Below are 22,500 nucleotides of genomic sequence, written 5' to 3' on the forward strand. Positions count from 1 at the left end.
TACCTCAAGTTCCTTCACTGTTTCTAACCGTATTCCCTCTACTTTCGCATTCCGTCGTCTTTTCTTGTTTTCATTCCTTCTTCGATTATTTTTTTCCCTTCACTCCCCCAACATTTATTCCTGTAAGACTTAACCAAGGTAAATTTTATTCTCAAATTGTCTCTTCTATATAATTTTTCACATTTAGCCTCTCTTTACTTCCAGTCTTCATCTTATTTAAGCAATTCTCTTTCTTCTCCGTTGTTTTTACTTTCATTACCTCTATATGTCCAGTCTTCGTTTCATTTCCCATTTTCCTTCCTTCGTGACGTTTCTACGTTGACACCCTGCCTCTCTCCATCTTCTTTTCAGATTCCCTCGTCTTCCTTCCATCCTTCCTCCTTTCTACCCTCATTACCTGTATATTTCCAGTCTTCGTTTCATTTCCCATTTTCCTTCCTTCGTGACTGTATCTACCTCAACACCCTCTTTGCCTCTCTCCATCTTCTTTTCAGAATTCCTCGTCTTCCTTCCTTCTTTCTACCCTCATTACCTGTATATTTCTAGTCTTCGTTTCACTTCCCATTTTCCTTCCTTCGTGACTGTATCTACCTTGACACCCTCTTTGCCTCTCTCCATCTTCTTTTCAGAATTCCTCGTCTGCCTTCCTTCCTCCTTCCCTTCCTTCTGCAGCGACGATACTCATTAGAATTCTTCACGATTTAATCTCTGACGAAAGGATTACCTCTGGCCGGGTCTGGTGCATTAGTTTATTTCATTCTGGATAAGCATAAAGCACCGCCAGGGACCTGCAGATAGCGTGACTAATCAGACTCTAGCCCCGAGAATTTGAAGATAGGAGTGCATGTGAAGTCTGCTAAATAAAAAAGGCTTGGCCAGCGATACGTGCGCACGTACATACACACACGTGTATAGGGGACTTGGACGGGTATATAGATAGAATAATTGTAAGTGAAAATATCTCTAAATTTTGGATCTCCCTACGAGCGGTGTGTAAAATTGCTCCTGCCTTAGTTACATCGTATAAATATGAGTCCTTACAAAATACTACTGCATACATTTGTAGTATACAGCCATCTCTATACACGTTCATCATACACACAGATTACTTGCAAGCGGGAGTACAGGTGCGTATCTATAAATTAAAAAAACATGTGCATACGTATTTGTACGTAAGCACATGCATGCAAAAGTGCGTGCAAGTGCTTGTGGGTACACATGTTTTTATTTGCTCCTGAAAAATATTCGTTAGAGTCCGTATATAAGTATATATATGAGATTGTACTTATTCAATTACTTACATACATAGTATACATAATTATGCATACATATGAATAAGGTACAAGTGCATATTTATATATAGATCCTGAATTTACTTTTTTTATACCAATCCACGAGTTGACGTTTATGATAGATAAAAATCATATTCATTAATATCCAAATCTCTCATAAATACCATGTTAAAAAATATATCCCACGTCGAATTATATCACGTTTCATATGATATGCTAATGAGGTCACAACTAACAAATCAGTGCCTGTAAATGGAACTCTTAAGACAGAATTGAAAAATTAAATTTTGAGCCAACGTGAAGCCTAGGATACATCGATCGAAAGCGAACTAATAAATAAGCTTTCGTAATCATGGTGTGTCAAGTTATTAAGAAAAAAAAATCAAACAAAATATTTTAAAAATGTGATGGAATAAAGCTGAAAAAAATTAGACAAACATTGAAAAGAGTGTTGTGTTCATTAGAAAAGCAATATTGTTACGATAAAAATCACAAGAAAAACAAGAAAAATCGATTCAGCCAAAAGACATAAAATACTCCGTTGCATCAAAGAGCAGCAAATGTCTAGCCATTGAAAAAAAAAATAAAGAACAAAATTAGAAATAGAATAACGAGACCAAGACTTCAGCAACCACCGATTAACAAATAACTCTTAAATAATGAATGGAGCCAGCCAGAAGACTTCATGGATTTTGGAATATTGGCAAACTAAACGTCGTTCTGTCGCTCTCCCTTTGCGTCATCACGCGAGAAGTCAATTGCCCATCTTCAGAGCATACACACTTATTTGCCGTGTATGCAAAATTAATTTAATCTCTGTAGCCCTATTGATTAGGGCAGTGATACTCAAACTGGGTGCCGTGGCATCCTGGGGTGCCACAGACAAGTGCCTAGGGGTGCCGGAAGATTGTCGTGTATTTCGTCTTGGCTACGTCATCTTAATGAACATTATTGTGGAAAAAAAATTGCAGAAATCTTCATATAATTATTACCAGGGTATCCACACTAATATATTAATATTTACATTTATATTCATGCGATACAGTAGGAGTACATTAGGATGTCATCGCTAAAAAAAAGTTTAAAAAATGAAAATCACTGAATAAGGGAAACAACTTTAACTGGCCAATTGGCAACCGTCGAAGTAGGCATTCGGCGTTCCTCAATTATGATAATGCTTTTTCAATTTCTGCAGAATCGTACAAGGTATGTTTTGATTATTATGCTTTTACTTCGTTGTTTTTACTTTTTTTATCTTCTTTTTTTTGTCTCCTCTCTTTACTTGCCATCTCTTTTTATTTCTACTTTTTTCTTTTGTATATCTTACTTTTCTCATTATTTTTAGTGTCTTTATTTTATCTTTCACTTGCTTTCCGTATTCGCTTGTGTTGTTTCTTTTCCTAATATTTAATCCATTTTCTCTCATTTTCTTGCTTTCTCCATTGATATCAAAATTTTCTTACTCGTCGTCTTCATTTTTATTATCACTAGTTTTCCTTTGGGGTTTTCCTTGTTTATTTGGGATCTAAAATTTGTCATCTTAATTTTTGATGATTTTATCGTTATCTCTCCTCCCTTCTCTGCCTATTATCATACATTCGCTCATTTCCAACTCTTATTTTTCATTGTCAGTATAGAAAAATATTTTTCATTGTGCACTTCGCTTCAATTTTCAGTCTACACTTCATATAACCGTATCTTGCGATTTATGGTTCAGATGTTCCTGAATGTTGGTAGTCAGTAATCTCCATCTGTAAACTGACCACATAAAGAAACAAAAACAACTTCTAAGTGATTTTTCGCTATAAAATAAAGGTTTATTTAAATACTATAAAGGATACGGCAGCTTGAAAGGACTCTAATACAGGCTGTTACATCAATGCTCTAGACGAGCGGGAAGGCCAAGATAAGCATCAGAATTATGAAGATGGAGCTAGGGAGTAGCAGGGAGGCTGTGCCTGAGAGAGAGAGAGAGAGAGAGAGAGAGAGAGAGAGAGAGAGAGAGAGAGAGAGAGAGAGACCTAGGAATGGTTCGCTGGTGGAATCTGGGAGGGGGCCCTTCGAGTTATAAGGCGCTGAAGGCGCCTATTAATTTCACTGTTTAGTCATTTCCCAATTGCAGGTAAAAAAAAGGTAATTCCCTCAACAATGCATCAGAAAAACAGGAAATTATATACGAAAGTCTAATTCCGCTTCATCAACGCCACAGAAATAAAGGAAATTAAAAGAAATAACTGTACAACGGCGTACACACCAAACTTCAAATGTTCATAGAACCCCTATAAATAAAATTTATCAAAAATAAGCGAAAAGAGGTATCATACCCAATACACAGAGAAAAGCAAAAGACTTGCTACGTTGTGCGCATAAAAAAAGCTATGAGAGCATAATTCCATTTCAGATAAAAAAAATTAATAAATAAAAATAAATGAATGAAAAATAAAAAATAAAAATAAATAAAAACAGGTAGCACGTCTGGCCTTCTGGTGCTTGTGGCTTATGAGGTCGTACTTGAACTCAGCCAACCCCGAAGGCCCTCCGCTTCTAGTTAATGCTTGATCAAACACGAATAGTCATTTTTATTCGGTACTGACACTAATCATCATCTTTATATACATATCCTCTCCACCAAGCTAGACGGGCGAGAGAATTCCGGGAGAGAGAGAGAGAGAGAGACACGATTCCGAATCTCGGAATGCTTGAGAGATTCTTACCACTGGCTTTTTTTATTTTTCAAAGCATCGGCCGCAATATATATACCGGGGCTGGAAAAGCAAACACATTAATAGTGATATAATGATAATAAGAAGCTATCTCCTATATTTCTTTTTTTTTTTCTTTCTCTCCATCATCCGTCAAGGATTTCTCGAGGCGGAGTAATTATAACTTTTTTTTGCTGTCTTAATGCTTCAACTTGCACCGGGTACCTAGATGAAGTTTGTACTTGTTTATGCAGACCAAATAATATCCTTTTTTCTCTCTCTCCTTTCTCGTCTCTCTCTCTCTTCTCTCTTCTCTCTCTCTCTCTCTCTCTCCGCTAAAAACTTCGGCGAGAAGTTTTTTTTTCTCGTTCTACCTTTCCTCCGTCACATCAAGCTTTCGTAATTAGACACTTCAAGTCGGGCTCATTAGATTTTGCCACTTTTTCTTTTTTTTTGTCTCTCTGAGGCCTACACGAGGAGAGAAGAAGTATACACGCACGCATGCACTTAGGTAGTTTTCTGTATACATGTAGTTATGTACCTTTCCGTATACATTGTATAATTACCGATGAAGAGAGTCTTTATAGAATGAACATATCACATGGAATTTTTCATCTTTATACAGTTCCTTGCTTTGCAATGTGTTGAAAGACACACATGCACACACACGTACACACACGCACACACACGTACACACACATATATATGTGTATATATGTATATATATATATATATATATATATATATATATATATATATATATGTAGGTTCGTATATGTATATATGTATGTGTATATATACATTTATACATATACATACATTTATACATATACATACCAGCATGCATATATATATATATATATATATATATATATATATATATATATATATATATATATGCATGCTGGTATGTATATGTATAAATGTATGTATATATATCACATACATATACAAACCTACATGTATATATATATATATATATATATCTATATATATATATATATATATATATATATATATATATATATATATATATAAACATACACACATACTCTGTGACTTCTCAGTAACCAAAAAACACCTCAACTGTTCCCACTGGTTACAAGATGAACACGAATGTGAATATTTGCACAAAAGATTTCTTCAAGAATTCCCCCTTCGAAGATTAAAAATGTATATTAACTCCGGGTAGCATTATGCACAGGCGCGCGCGCGGGCGCGCTCTCTGTATACACAGCGAGACGTCGTGATCACAAACGTGTGCCCGTGGCCAGATGAGAAAGTGGTACCAGCTGTATACTGTAAATATGAAACACCTCACCAAGAACTCAACTTTTTTCTTAACTCATTACCTTTCAGGGTCAAGTGGGCTGATGTGAACGAAGTATAATGTAAATGAAAATATTGAAAAAATATAATTATATTTTTTTTAATAAATAAAGTGCTGAAAGTGCAAACGATTTTTATTTTTTATAATAAAGAGAGAAATGCGGGTCTGAAAAGGGGTTCGTAAGGCTTCAACCCCGCCCCTCCCTTACACCCCATCCTTCTCTTTACCGTTTGGGGCTGAGGGTTCCTAATGGTTAATTAATAAGGTGACTTCAGTTTCTATATCAGATTTTGCCGCAACGAAAAACGTAAAATGGTTCCCTATTTTGGGTTCTGAAGCCCATTGGGTTTTATTTATCTATTTATTTTATTTGTGACAAGGTCGTAAGGTAATTTCCAATTCTACTATTGTGCGATATCAAAATGATATCATTAATAATTCATCAAAATTTCTGAGAGAAAACTACAACTACATTTTGCAATGAATTCATCTTACCTTGGAGAGAATCTTCTTTATTAATCTTTATGTCAATACGTGCAACTATCATAGGTCAGTAGCGTGTAATAATTTACAAGCTACGTATGTTGTTTTACTAGAATGGTTCTTGCCCATAAGATTAGTTCAAGCTATGGTAAATGTCAAAAAGGTTGGAAAATCCTAGTGGACTGACTGATTCTAAATTTACTCAGAATTTAATACCCAAAAAGTTTTGTACATGTGGTTTTCGCTGTAGGTCGCTGGGCGATAGGAAATGTGATTTAAAGAAAACCCGATGGACATTAATCCTTTTAGCATAAAATACAAGATTACTGGGTGAATACGCTTGGAAATGACCACTTTTACGCAGAAGAGAACTTGTATTGGTAAAGAAGGCTCACACAAATCATCCACTTTGAATAATATAAAATAACATAATTTTCTATACAACTTGAAATATCTTGAAAATGTAAGTAGCTGCCAGTCCCAAATCTAGCCCTACTCTGGTTGTGCCCTACCACAGTCAACTAACCACCAGGTATACACATTAAAGGTTTAGGTCAATAGGCATAAAGGTGTTCAGGGATCAGGCCTGAAGACGTTTAGCTCCTCTGCGGGATCAATGACAGAGTTCTTGACTGTGAAAGTGACTTCATTTAACCCCCCAAGATAGTGCCAAGAACTGAAAGGAAGTGAGAGAGAGAGAGAGAGAGAGAGAGAGAGAGAGAGAGAGAAGAGAGAGAGAGAATTGAGCTTTTACGATGAGTAGAAAACGAATAATTATTTTTAATGCAGCAGAGACCAACGAGACGGTAACCCGGAGGAAACGAGAGAAAGGGAGGAAGAAGAGTGAGAGACTCAGCCCTTAGAGAACAGTCGGGTTCAGACTAAATGTTTTGAAGATGCACTAACCACTTTCCTTTCAGAGGAAGCAAAACCACTTTTCTCTATTGCAGTAATACTGCAAGGTATACCATGAAGGTGAACACAGCCCGCTATCCCCAAAGAAATTTCCTTTATTTAGAAAAATGTGCAGAAAACCAAGAGGGAAAAGGTGAAAAATTTTATTCGTATTCAGGTGATTCTTTCGTTTGTCATTCATCTCATTTTTTAGACTAATGACAGTGCTATTAAAGGAAGACTTGGTATCGTTTATTGTGGTAAACATCTTGTATTTGGTGACGGGTAATGAAGAGGCAGACGCAGCGAGAAACGCAAGAGGAATAAGACGGTAAATAAACAGATAAAATAATAGTGAGTAGAATAAATAATTTATAAATTACAATGAGACAAGCAAGAGAAAGGCGAGCAGCAACTATTGGTAATAAAACATGGGCCAGGTGGCGCCATTACGAAGACTAGGTCAAGGAGAATTATTTATTTCAACACCACATACTTCATTCGCACTGATAATTAACGAATGAAGCGTAAATAATAATAATAATCTTGAAACCTGGATAAAAAAAAAGGCAGACTCTAACTCTTCCTGCCGGGAAACCACGACGTCTTGAAGCTTCCAGAAGCGAGAAAGTTAATCCGCGACAAAAAGCTGTTTAGAAAAATCAGGGGAAGTTTTTGCCTCCCGTAGTTTTAATGAGACATAAACCCTAAGATGTTACTCGTAAATCTTTGATTTTTTTTTTTTTACTTTCAGGAGGATGTACTGGATGAGCTTGAGGGAAGAGGGAGGGAAGACGAAATGAATTTTATTTTTTTTTTGTCACTTCTAATATAGTTTGAGTTATTTTTGACTGAAAAAAAAACAGAAATAAAATCTATCTGGGCTCAAAATAAAAACAAATATTAAGCTCTACGAAAGGCTATACTTTACATGTACATAATATATAGGAAATTCGAATTTTGCTGTTAATCTGAAAAACTACACCGTCTCTACGAATTAGCATTAATGATATTATTTCAGTGGAAAAGGTGAGATATGGTTTTAAATCTGTATAAAAATATCCCTTCATTACCTATGAAGGACCCACAGGGACTGTATAAAAGTTATCCCTCTGGAGGCTGGAATAATGTGGCCCAGATTTCAAGCTTCATAACTACTTGTAAACAACGTTGACTTGTCTGTAATAATGACGTCATTTCAGCAAGAAGAAGCAACGGAGAGAATAGAAATCATCCTTCCAAGGTGAGTGAGGAAGTACGCAAAGACAAGGGGAAAATAAGATATCAAACTTCAACCTTAAATCTCTGGAACTAGATTTTGGTGAGTAATGTGTAATGGAACCTTCACATCTTCAGGGGAAAATTCGACCATCCAGTGGTCAAAGAATCAAGAGATTTTTTGCAGACTTGATCTTAACCGAAGAAGTATCTTCTGGTACCCTGGAAACAGCATCTGTCTTGAGTGATCTCAACAGTATCCTTCTCGGCAGTTTATAATGGTATAAATGTTGATGACTCAACACAACACCCTTTTTCTGTTATTATAAAACTGTCTTTCTTGGTATCTGAAAACTGTATCATTGGTAGTATGTAACAGTAATTTTTTTGTTTGTTCAAAATAGTCTTCTTCTCAGTAGGTTCTTAATAAAGGCTCAAAATGCCATTCTTTCTTATAGTTTATGATAGTACCCTTGTTGGATAAAAAAAAACTAGTTGCCTTTATTGTAGCATTTAATGGCATCTTTTTCCAAAGGAAAATAGGAATCGTAATAAAATTTAAAAAAAATCATATCAAAGTTCCTGAAGTGGTTTTCAGAAATTTAGAGTATGAAACTAAATAGCAAAGGAAGAGGAAAGACAGAAAGACTAGAAATAAAAAAAATTGTAAATACTCTCTTCTGTTTCAGCATGACTATTTTACTTCATGATTCTTCTGGCCATTCATGAGCTTAACTATGTTATTAAACATTATTGACTGAACAATACCATCGAAGTCTAAAGTTCTTTATTTATTAATATGATTTTCAAGTAAAAGGGAATATACAAATTATCTCACTCAACAAACACATGCAACTTAAACTGACTCAAAATCGTATATAAAATTGTAATTAGAAAAACTCATACTAAATTACAAATATGATAAAAAGGTTTGAGACTACTCAACAGTTATTGTATCAAGAACGTCCCTACATTCCTAACTATGTAACACACCTCCCCCTCCAGTGGACAACCAGTGGAACAGCCCCTTTACCTTCGCCCCCTCCGACCAAGCTCTCAAGTTATCTGAGGATCTTTTTTTTTATGTGGTTAGGATTTCGTAATCAAGGGGCCCAGGGAAAGAGAGGGTCTTAATGTCCATGCCATTAATAACACCTTAAAATATGGGAAATTCCTTTCGGAAGTTAATTATAAGGGGGGACGAATGATTACAATCAAAACCTCAAGTTGAAAATGAACTACTACGATATATGCACTACTATTAGTTATCCGCGATATACATAAATGCCAAAAAAAAAAAGAAGAGTATTCTCAGCAGAGACTTTCCATCATCCGATTGACAGTTTTTGTTCTTTTGGTCGCTCCCAATAAAAGCTATTGCTAATGCAAACGATTCCCAAGTTTACTGCCCATTTCTGGTATGCGAAGAATAAGAGAAAAAAGCAGAGACAAAGCCATGACAATCTCTCCTATAAAATCAATAGATTAACAGACCCGAAACGTAATTAGTGCCATCTTTTCTTTCGTCCCCCTTTCCAGGCCTTTATTTACATAAACTGGCAACTTGTGTCGTGCACTCCACCGCACGGCCTATCTTCGGAAGGGGGTCCTGACGTGGCGTGGGGCGTAGGAGCCCTTATATAAGTAGGGTGGGAGGGGTGATGCCGGTAGGAAGGCGGGGGACCAGAGTGAGGGGAAATGGGAGGAAGGATTGGTTGACGGGGGTGATGGTGGGTGGGCAGGGGGGAGAGGAGTTGGCCGCCATGCTGGAAAAATGGTAGGCTTCAATGTTGCCAACTTGTTGGCACTCAATATGATAATCTGGCAAGGGGGGGATTTTGACTAGATTGTCTGGTCTCTTATTATTATTATTTTTTTTTTTTTCATTTTTGCGTCCCTGGAACTGCGCGAAGACGAGTTGCAATCTGGGTAACTCGACTACATTTTTTTGAAAATTTTCTTTTTCGTCTTTGCAGTAACAGAAAGAATGAGTGATAAAGGAATAATTGAATGCATATATATATAATTGCTGCTCGTATGTCCATTGGCCAAACATACTGAACACCACCAAACCATTTTGTTTTCATCTCAGACGAATAAAAAGGCAAAGAAAAGATTGAAACAATCATCATAAAAATCAAAACGGATTAAAGATGGTCATTAGAGACGATTCTCTCTCTCTCTCTCTCTCTCTCTCTCTCTCTCTCTCTCTCTCTCTCTCTCTCGCTCTCTCTCTCTCTCTCTGCTCTCTCTCTCTCTCTCTCTCTCTCAAATATTTTCGAAACCTCCAGGAAGAGCTGGCCCAAAACCATCAAAGTGAGACCAACGCACCAAGACTTAATGAATAACAAACGGTGACAAAAATTTGCACAGCTCTTACCCCCAATTAGACCTTTTCCTTTCTCGCACAAATTTAATCTCCGTCAAAGGACAAAGGTTTTAGAATCTTAAATACAAAGAAATTGTCCTCTGTCCAAGAGGACAACGGTTACGCCAAGCGGACAGGCGGAAGGAAGGGAAGAAAAGACAGGCGGGGAGATGCCCAGAGTAAATATGGACAAAGAAGACAGAATTGGACAGGCAGACATCGATGTTTGACTGATATAGAAAAAAAAAATGGATGATTAAAGTATTCTCGGATAAATAAGGAGGGAGATTTTTTTAAAACCAAAAATGAATAATCAAGGTAAAATCTCAGGAGCAGATGGAAGAATAATGAGATCTGTAGAGCAACAATGAAAGAACAAGATGAACTCAGGTTGACAGACAGCCAGGCCTAAAAAGATTCATAGAAGCTAAATGAGGATACAAGATGAACTCAGATTGACACACAGACAAGTAAGTATAATTGCATAAAACACATATGATCAGTAGAGATGGGACAAACACACACAAACACAACCATACATACACACACACATATACGTGTGTATATATATACACATATACACACACACACACATATATATATATAATGATTAAGTGCGATCTGCAGTTATTACTCATATCAGATAACATAACGTTATAAAACAGACAACCAAGTCGCAATATTCTCTTCAACATTTCCCAGAAACACTTTATTAATTGCAGATGCAGACTTAATCAACAAACAAACAAATGCTCCAAAGGTTTTTTTTAAGACCATTACACAAGAGAGTTTAGCTCTAATTAGTTGTCTTCAGCCACTGTAGCTCTTATGCCTGGAAATCTATGCTTATCTAAGAATCTAAACAGAATTCCATGAACTGAAAATGCCTGACTATCCAGTGCAAGAAAAATTCGTATCAATAATCAGTACCAATAACCCGAGTCTCATATCGATCCTACAGTATCTAATTAGGAAACGTGACAAGATCATAATCGCGGCGCTAGACTGGGATACTAAATGTACGATCAATTAATTAACAGAAGCACCTTTTTTCATAGATAATGGGCGTGGAAGTTCCTTTGTAACGCCAAAGGCTTGTGGCTTTCCAAGACACACGACCCTGAGACGTCGGAAACCAGAGTTTTGTCGGTAACTGACAATTAAGTCTTCTCTAGATATGAGTTCAAATTCTGTTACATGCTTCATGGTTTTTTTTTTTTTTTTTTTTTTTTACAGCATACTTTTTCCGAAATCTTGCTACAGCTGGATCTCTTAAATGCAATTAGTGATAAGTTTCGGGAGAGAGGGTATACAGGAACGAATTCCCAAAGCATTACTTTGAGCTTTGCGATAAACTTGTATTACAAGCATCCACAGAATAAAATCCTGAAGTCTACTGGAGAATGAAATAATCTATCAAAGAAAAGGATCAGATAAATAAATCACTAGAACACGAAGTCTTAAAGGAATTGAGCGTGAATGTATCCACATATAAGTGGTCTCAGACCTGCAACCCTAAAAAGCTACAACTCAAGAGGTTATTTATCAACTCAAAGCTTGAGCACACTGGTCATACAGACACTGCCCAGCGTATAACATAATAAGTGCGGGACTTCAGACGACAAAATAGACAAAGAAAGTGGAACAAATACTTAACTGGAATTTACAATAAGCTAAGTTTCAAAAATACATGATTTTATTCTTTCGTTGTAGTATCTAGGACTGCTATCTATTTCTTAGGGGTCATCATCTTTATAATATGTAGTCTTTTATGTTTTTAGTCCTTCTCAACGGGCCTATACTAAGCACGCCACAGAGGTGGATACAAACCCTTGGTGGTCTTTACCTAGGAAAGATCCTATCTTACAAGCAAAAAACATTATTTCGAACTATCTGACAGTCACTTGATCTCAAGGCCGTTTCCAATTAAGCGAGCTGCAGTTGTGATAGCTCTTACCGTCGGTCTCTTTTGAAATATTGGGAATCAGAGAATTCAAATGGCCGTTGTGCCCATCACATGCACGTATCTGGTAACTGTCACCCTAAGACTATTTCTGCCAATTTGCGTTTCAATGACTTGCTCTTGGTGACACTGCAGGACGCGAAAATAAAACGCCTGAATCGAATTTTTGCGTTCATGGTATGTGAAGTTGCTATATAAACCTGTCTAGCTGTTTAAGAGGAACACCTACTCTTTATATAAAGGGTTTTATGTAAACTGACCCAAAGATATACATAGGGATTATATTTCTTAGCCTTGTTTTTATTTGAGATCAATATAACTTTGAATGAGTAGTACTTTTATTCAGCTAAAATAAATATTCTTCAAACTTTCAGGTAAATTATCCCTTCCTTAGAAATAGGCTTTGCATGACAGTACGAAAAATCTACAAAGAATAATGACGCAAATGCCAATCTTTATGACAGGATTGATGTGGTAATAATAATGACCGAAAAGGGACGAAAAGATATCAGTTAAAGCTGCATTTCTATTATTTTCCGTGTTGTTGTTTTTGTTTTTTAGACGTGTTTTTGTGTTTAGCGGTGAAAATATTCGTACAAAACAACAATAGCAAGCTGCCTTACAATATGATGAACATTTCTGATGTACCAAAAAAAAAAAAAAAAAGTGTAAATCATGTTACCAATACGAATAATGCAAAAAAAAAAAAAAATATATACACAAAAATATTATGCGTATATTGGTTAAAGGTTATCAAACTAATCAAACTTTAAATTAAAGTTAGACGGGTCAGCTGTTTATAGCAACGTACCAGGGGAATATCTACTTTTTTTTTTTTTTTTTTTTTTTTTTACTATTTCTTTTACAGTCTTTCATCTTTCATCACATTTTTTATGTCAGATATTATTCGCTACACTTATGATGTTTTTCTACGCAACGAGTTCCATGAAATCATAACAGTTTGTTACCTTTCTTTCAAAGTACCGATTACCTTTTTGGTACCGAAGTTACAATGTGGCTGTTGGAATTAATAATACATGGATAAAACAATGAGAAAAATAATTGTTCATTTCATTTTCAAAGTTACCGACATAATTAATGATAAAAGATAAACAAATCTCTCTATGGTGTAAGAGTATTTCATCGACTTTATGAAACCAATGATTTATGGGGGCTCATTGAACTTATTTGAATCGAAGCGAGTGTCAGAAAAAACTGATATTATAATACATAAATTATTGGAATGGTAACCCATGCCCTTACATAGCCCAGACTCGAGGACACCAGAAAAAGCAAAAAGAGAGAGATTACAGCAATCCAAAACGCTCATTTTGTCCACGATAGAAAAAAAGAAAGAAAAACAAAACTTGGCAATCTAAAACCATTATCTAGTCCAGGACTGAAAAAAAAAGAAGTAAACTCTCATCAGGACCATGACCTAAAGAAAATAAAGCAAGACTATACAGCAATCCAAACCACGTAACTAGTCCAGCCCCAAATTACTAACCCATTAACCCTTATCTTGCCCAGGCCTGGAAAAGAGGAAAAGAGAAAGTCCTACGGAAAGTTGAAATTAAATGAAGGGATGATCAAAAGTCCTTATCTAGACCATAGAGGAGGAATAAAGGAGGCAGAGAGGGAGAAAGGTAATAATAAGGAAATCCTAAGGCCTTATTTAGTTGAGGCCTGAAGAACAGAGAGAGAGGGGAAAGGACCTATGTCAACACAAAGACCATATGTAAGAAAGGCTCGTAGAATGAGGGGGGAAGAAAAGGTCTGGATCTTAAGCCGAGAGAAGGAAGCAAGATGAAAGGGTATGAATTGGGGAAAACAGAAGCAGGGTGGGAAGTCCGGAGCTCGGAGGTAAAAGGATAGTAGTTGTTAGTGATTCTTAAATCAAAATGATGTATCATTGATTCAGCATTATGATCTAGAGTCGTATATTGAAACTGGAATATAAAATTTACGTCACAGACCAAGCGCTGGGACCTAAGAGGTCACTTAGCGCTGAAAGGAAAATTGAGAATAAAAGGTTAGGAAAGGAATAAAGTAAGTTGGAAGAGAGAGAATACGGACGGAGGTACAGTAAAAAGGAATGAAAAGGGTTGAAACTGGGAGTCGAAGGGACGTAGCAAAGAACCTTGAGTAATGCCTACAGTGCACTGCGTGAGGTGCACTGACGGTACTACCCCCTTATGGAATAGAGTCGTAAACCCCGTGGCTATGATGGCCAAATATAAACACATGTTAAGATGATTTCTTATAAAAGCGTCCACACTCGTTGGGTCTCATATATATATATATATATATATATATATATGTATATATAATATATATATATATATTCATACGTATATATAACATGCAAAGCTCTCTACTTCTTCAGTCATTTCCTATTTCAAGTCACGGAAATATTGTAACAGTATCGACGACTACAGAAATTTGACGACAGTCACGTGAATCAATCAATCAATTATTGTAATAAAGGACACGTCTTTTACTGTACTGCAGCTGTAAGTGAAACCATTGACAAGTAGTAAGATATGTAACAGTCTCATGTCTAAAAGGTATGTATAAGTGGAGCAGGTAACATACATTTTTAGCATTGAACATTCCGGTGAGTAAGTACATGATTGAAGTATTACACAGTAGATTGACGCACTATTGGAGTAATGTACGAATGACATGATGAATAGCTGTGTTCGAAGTTACGTTCATACATTTTATAAGGGTAGTTATTTGGACCGGGCTATCGAAAACTGAAGGAACATAGGTTACGTTAGAAATGTACAGGGTGTTGGACGTTATTTCTATTCCTTTATTTAAATGAATCTTACTTATTTTTTCACCATATTCCACCTTATTTACGCTTTATTATCTGTGTAAGCTCCCTTCGTAAGGTAAAAGCCTAACTAACATTTCTTCTGTCGCACAGAACTGGAATCCTTAAACGTAACGCATTTTTGTATATTGATAAAGCAGCGTGCATTATGTCACAAATATATTTTAAAAGACTTCACGAGAATTTTGCCCACTGAGTAATATTTCAGCATAGCAATTCTAAGCATATCATTACGGTAGATTTTGACTTAACTGATAATATTCTACAGTTACCTGGTGATTAATGATTCTGGCTTTGGGATAAAAATGCTTCGCATCTGTACCATCGCTTTCAGTCAACTATTTTTATAAATATCAACAAAATCAAGACCCTTTTAGGATTCGCCTGGTAATATCCAATTACTTAGCGATCGTTACATTCCTACGGAATAGTCGAAAGATGAAGATCGTTACATTCCTACGGAATAGTCGAAAGATGAAGGTTCTTAAAATACAATGCTATGAAAAAATCAGTTGCCAAGTTACGATTGTTATCATACTTAATGTTAACCTCAAGCACTGACCTCTTGTAGCTGATGATGCCACATCTGCTTCCTCCATAATTTATGTGAAGCTGTTTCTGTCGCCATTCATAACAAATTTCAAGAACCTGGAAAGAACAAAAATGTTGCTATATAATGCCGGAAGATTTCTCTTATTCAATTGGCTAGATTATGACAGAATTACTGTAGGTTATCAAATCTCAAGATCACCAATCTTTCAATAACCTCTAAGTGTCATCTTGGCCAAAGATTTCAGAGATGAGAGCTATTGCAAAAGTTGGGATGACAGACTACGAGATTTTAATTAATTCAAAATAATAAGCTAGTGGTACAATACCTACGGTCATCAGAAAACGTCAGGTTAAGCACCGTCTCTTGCATACAAAATCCTACTTATCATTCAACCTCTGTATTGACTCAGTTATCTGAGAACCGCTCATTTTTGAGGTGACTGACTGATTTATTTAATTATAAAAAATAAACTGACCAAAAAGATATGTTCTTCTTAACAATGCTTGACATAGAATCACCCCACAACTTAAATTTTGACCACATCAATATATCGGTTTTTTGAGAGCATGTAACTCACGGGGTTTTAATAATTTTCATTGGGACGAAAGAGTTAAAAGAAAATGAAGTTTTTCTGTCAAAATTTTATTTTCGTATAGTGAGGATGATTACCAAATAAAAAAAAAACACAATTGGACAGCTGCTCGCAAGAATGATAAAAAAAATAAAAGCAAGCATTGCAAGGAAGAGAGGTAATCCTCTCTCTCTCTCTCTCTCTCTCTCTCTTCTCTCTCTCTCTCTCTTCTCAGCTTCTCTCGCTCTCTCTCCTCTCTCCTCTGCCCCGCCCGTCCTCTGCTCTCTCTCTCTCTCCTCCTTCAAGTTTTCCTGTCAGTACTTTTTCTTTTGTATAATGAGGATGATTACCAAAATATAAAAAAAACATTTGAACAGCTGCCCGCAAGCATGATAAAAAAAATAAAAGCAAGCAATGCAAGAAGAGAGGTAATTCTCTCTCTCTCTCTCTCTTTCATTTCAAGTTTTTCTCCAATACATTTTTCGTATAGTGAGGATGATTACCAAATAGAAAAAAAAACCCACATTTGGATACCTGCTCTGCTTGCAAGTATGATAAAAAAAGCAAGCGATGCAGGAAGAGAGGTAATCCCCCCTCCCCCCTCTCTCACTCGTTCATAAACAACAACAAAAAAGCAGAATAATCGAACAATAGCAAAAAGAATAATCGACACTTGTTTAGAATTCGACAAATACCGTCCTCATTTCTCTCTCTAAACCTCGCATTATACGACGACACAAGTGTTTGTTGTTAAGAGGCTCGCTCGGCCGGTGAGCCCTATAGTATGTGTTCTTGCATCCTGCTTTAGCGCTGTAATGACGGAAGAGAGAGAGAGAGAGAGCAAGATTTCATTATTATTATTTCTTCTCCCTCTCGTTTTTTCCCTTCCTCCTCCTCCTCCTCCTCCTCTCCCAGGCTGAAGGAGAGTCGTGGATTTAAAAAGGGAGATGGGTGGTTCTATTAGTCCAGGGGAGAAGGGGAGGGAATAAATGACGTGAAGGGGGAGGGGGGGGAAAGAGGAGTGGGGGAGAAGAAGGGAGGGAGTAAATGACGTGAGAGAGAGAGAGAGAGAGAGAGAGAGAGAGAGAGAGAGAGAGATGGTCGGGGCAAAACATTTTGATGATCGATCAGCCAAAGGGTTTAGGAGAGACATGTGTGTGTGTGTGTTTGTGAGTGTGTTTGTGTATGTGTGTGCGTGTGCGTGTGTGGAAGGGAGGAGCGCCGATACGAGAGGGAAGAGAAAGGAGGATTGTAGGGGGTAAGGGGAAGAGAGAAGGGGGAAAGGCAGGCAGCAGGAGCCCAATCAGCCAAGGTGGAGCTCTGAGGGGAGGGAAAAGGAAAGGGGTAAAGAGAGAGAGAGAGAGAGAGAGAGAGAGAGAGAGAGAGAGAGAGAGAGAAGCTGATAAATGAGAAAAGGGGGAAATTCATTACTCTTTACGAAGAAGGACGCGAAATAATATACAGCAGTTATTTTTACATCAATTTTTTTTCTTATTATATAAAGTGAGATATTGAATATCGCAAAAGAGCTTGTATAGAAGATACCTCCAGCGCTAATATATGCAAAGATTAATGCCACTCATCATGATCACTTCATTTGAATTACTCAGCTGGGGATACTATAAATTCGATGGCAATTGGTTGCATTATGTAAGGGAGATTCCGGCTCTCTTGCAGCGCACTAAGCGATGCTCTTGTTGCACTGTTTGCTGACGGCTTCTTTCCCCTCAACGTCAGAGCTTCGGAGCTCTCTTTTTGCTTCGTTTTTCCCGTGTGTAAGTAAGAGGTCTCTGGACTCGGGAACCAAACGGAGGCGATTTCAGGAGAGCTCCCCTTTTCATTCCTATTAATTTTCATTGTTTAGTGTTCTACGGGCCCGGGCAGAGTAAGGATATTAGGTTATCCTATTTTTTTACTTTTACGTAAAAGAAAGGAAAAAAAAAAGTAATGGCATGGCATGCATTCTTGCTTTTTCATATGTATGCATGTTCTCGTATGTAAGCATGGATTATCAGTACAGACTAGGCTGTCTATTACGTTTATTATTATTATTAAAAAAACTATGAAAATATACACTATAATCTCTTCTGACTTCTAGTCGAAATACTAAAAAATAAATAAATAAATCTATAAAGATACAATTTGCAAGAATATGATAACACAAAAAAGAGTATTTACCTCGTCCTGTTAGTAACAAAATTAAAGTAAATAAAATGGAAAAAACAATGCACGATAAACAATCTATAAATATACTACTAACCAATGTTAAAGAAAAAATAACGCTAGAGATAAAAAAAAAATAATATTTATTTCGCCCTGTCAGTAATGAAATTGAAGTAGATAAAATGGAAAAAATAATGCACGATAAATAATCTATAAATATACCACTAACCAATGTAAAAAAATAGAAAAACAAAAAATGAAATAACTTTGGAGATTATACCAACAAAACCGTGGGAGAATGTCACTCAAAATGGGAACTGGTTCCCTTCAGCCGAGCGACGAGCGTTCGGTCTCCGCTCTCATTTTCACTTGCTTGGGATGTTACCAAGCAGTCCTGGTTACGCGTGGCATAATTCACTCTTCCCTGCTACCGGATGATTCGGCAAATTTTGGCCCTCTCACACCCAGAGGACTTTTACATACTGCTGTTCCAGAAACCTCTCTTTTGTCGTATTATAAAATCAAACAAAATAATACTACTAAGGATGTCATCCCCGTAGGGATGGGTAGTGCCGTCAGTGCACCACATTCGGTGCACCGTAGGCATTACTTAAGGTTCTTTGCAGCGTCCCCAAGGCCCCTACCTGCAACGCCTTTCATTCCTTTTACTGTACCTCCGTTCATATTCTCTTTCTACCATCTTAGTGTCCACCCTCTCCTAACAATTGTTTTGAGGTTTTCCTCCTGTTACACCTTTGAAACGTTTTACTGTCAAATGTCCGTTTCAGCGCTGAATGGCCTTAGTTGCCCCAGTGCTTGGCATAATGCCAAAAATCTATGTAAATAAAAAAAACTACGTAAGTCATCATTAATATCAGTTATATTACTAACGACAGTGATACTAATGACGTTAGTGCTCAACACATAGGATTAAACGACCATCCCTCATGAGGAAGAGATAGGCAGAACTGATTGATTTTATTATATTTAGGCTGTCAGATCAATCATTCTGGAATTTTTTCGGCCATTCAGTGCTTAAGATGGTGGAAAGAGAGAGGCGAAGAGGTTGGACAGCAAGATAGGCAGATCCAAAAAATAAATTAGATAATGTACAAGGATCTAAAGGAAGAACTGGGAATAAACCCACATTTACACTAAAAAGTTGAAGAACTGGGAATAAACCCACATTTACACTAAGAAGTTAAAGTTAGAGAAGTTGAACAGCAAAATTAAAAGATCGAAGAGATACTAGATACACAGCGGTTCTATCCCTTACGGGGAAGATGGACAGAATAACCATAACAAGCTAGAATGGTCTCCTAAAAATGCAGCACGAACGTGAAATAAAGGCTGCATAAAATCCTTACCCTGTTTCTTTCCCTCTGACATTGAGGAATGCTGTCCTCGTGAAGTTTAGGGATTTCAAATGTATATATCTAACAATATACCAAGACTTAATACACAAGGAAAGGGTCTTATCTTACTCTCATCTTTGAAGAGTGTTGCTTTTGATACTATTACAGGAAGTGATAAAGAAATTATTACAACAACAACAACAATAATAATAATATTACAAAAAAAGCATAGAATGTACTCATATATATCTATTTTCAGTGGGTAACATAGGCAGTCTACGGTATGGAGACTACTGGTTAACAGCAATCATTTCATATCGAGCGAACAAGAAAATGCACAGCAATTTGATGAATTTGACATAAGTATGATGCAATAGCAATATTAAAGTCATTTTTGACACGAGAGGTATACCAATAATAATAATGTTAAGATACTTTCTTCTTACAGTGTAAAAGCAAAGTAATAAAAAACTAGAAAAAGGTATAAAATAATATTTCATGTCACTATATTTTTGTGTGTATGAACTGCAGCAGGAACTGTTGAAATAAGTAGGAAAGGAGGGAAAATCATTTTACAACCTCAGTATAGATTAAAAATCCATGTCAGTAGAACACTGAACTGCAAAGCTATGTCTTAAGAGAGTTAACACAACACACATATGAATAGCAAAACTGCCAAACTATGTCTTAATAGAACACACATATGAATAGCAAATTCGACCCTCTCCATCCATGTTTCCTAATACTTATGATCTTCCATGACAGTTGTTGCGTCTCTCCTTTTCTCCACGCACTTCACTTTCATATTTCAGGCTCAAACACAAGAATACAATGAAGAATGAAACGAATGAAGGGAAAAGGTAAGAAGTAACCCTAGAAAGGAGACAGTCCCGCCTCTTAAATAGTATAAGGTTATAGCATTTATGGAGAAGTGGGAACAAAAGGTTTCCAAAATTTGCCTAAAGTCTGTATACTCTGCTCAATCGCCCCCCCCCCGCAGGTTGCAATTCAAAATCATAGGCCAATCAAAAGCAAAAACAGCCTCAATGATATAGACTGGCTATTTAACGCTCCAAAAAAGTATTGCGAAGATTTCGAAAACATATAATCTAGAATTTGGTACTCACTTGGAAAAAGTGTTGATCGTGGCCTTCGACAGGGTAAGCCATGATAGACCATTACCACAATATGATTCTGATGTTGCCCTTACACTTACGATGCAAGTGGCTCTTAATAGAAGAAAAATGCTGTCTTGAAATTGACTCTCACTTAAAAAAAACTTTAATTGACTCTTGACAAAAAACCTGTCTCAATATTAAGCCTGGATATAAAAATATATGACGAAATAAATACCCAACAAAAGTTATTTTGAAACTCAAGAGAACAGTTATGTAATGAAATAAAGTATATGGTAAAATTAAGGTCAAAATTGACTCCTAATGGAAAAAAAAACTCTCAAAAATGAGCCTCAATAAGCTGTTTGAAACTGTCCCTCAGTAAAATATATCTAGAAACTGAACCATCATTATCAATCTAACCTGACCTATCTCGTGACTGACCTATTGTATAAAAAAAGGAAAAAGAAAAAAAAAGCTGTGACCATCAATGGGTAAGTTGTCTCGAATACCGGAACCATAGTAATGACAGTGAAAATAAAGTAAAATAAATAAAAAAAAAAATATATAAAAATAAGTGCGACCCCTGAATTAACCCCATTCGAAAAATGTCTCTCAAAAATCACTGACCTTCAATGAAACATATATTCTCTCGAAACTAATTCTCAATACGACATCTGTCTTGAAAAGGGCGTTCAATACAAAGCGCTATCTTGGATTTCAATTTCAATATAAAAAAACGCTTTCTTGAAATTGCCACTCAAAAGAAAGTTACATATACATAAAATGAACCCGCAATAGAAAAAAGCGCCACGACACAGTTTTCTCTCAACAGAAACAGGGTATCTTGACCCCTAATGAACATAAATCGTTCTCGAAATTGGACCTGTAAAGAAAACCTCCGTCTCGAAATTGACCTGCAATAGAAAAAGGTGTCCCCGAAATTGGGGCCCGGCATAATGAGGTGTGACCACTTTCTCATCAGCCGGTGATTAGCACTGACCACATCTCGTGACGAATGTGTCTCACCTGGTTTCGTATATATCAAAGTCTTTAATCAAAAATGATTTATGGGGGACATTTTTCTTTTTGCGCTGTCATATATCACTTCAAATAGCCTTACCAAATCTTTGCAATTATTATTATCTTGTTCTCCACATTGATATTTCGTACCTGATAGCATTTTGTGGTGTTTATCCTTCAATTTGAAGATATGAATTAGACGCTTTCTTTTTAGAATGGAAAGATTCAAATGTATGAATGCATTAACGCATAAAGATGAGTTTAACTGATATATATATATATATATATATATATATATAGTATATATAGATATATATATATATATATATATATATATATATATATATATATATATACTTGTTCCAAGTCCCTGTTTCAGTTTCACTTACCCTTCCAACGTGCATTTAAGGATATATATAGCATACATACAATATACATACATATATATAAATATATATATATATATATATTATATATATATATATATATATATATATATATACGTATATTATAAACACATGCAAGTAACTGCATATGCTACGCACATATCATCGCACAGAAAAATACACCTTTGATAACTCCAAGACTGTTTGCTTTAACCTTTGCACGACCAGAATTATAAAAACCC

The 22,500-nt window shown here is 36.2% G+C and overlaps 1 protein-coding gene across 5 annotated transcripts in view; it reads right to left on the reverse strand.

Annotated features, from left to right (window-relative positions):
* Positions 1–22,500, reverse strand: part of LOC135202253 (uncharacterized) — a 1,045,919-nt gene that overhangs the window by 783,876 nt on the left and 239,543 nt on the right. For all 5 annotated transcript variants that reach the window (XM_064231542.1, XM_064231547.1, XM_064231544.1 and 2 more), the window contains one exon: positions 15,655–15,740. The gene's annotated coding sequence lies outside the window, so the exon portion shown is untranslated. The remainder of the gene's footprint in view (positions 1–15,654; positions 15,741–22,500) is intronic.

Source organism: Macrobrachium nipponense, chromosome 30 (assembly GCF_015104395.2).
Source record: "Macrobrachium nipponense isolate FS-2020 chromosome 30, ASM1510439v2, whole genome shotgun sequence".
NCBI lineage: Eukaryota > Metazoa > Arthropoda > Malacostraca > Decapoda > Palaemonidae > Macrobrachium > Macrobrachium nipponense.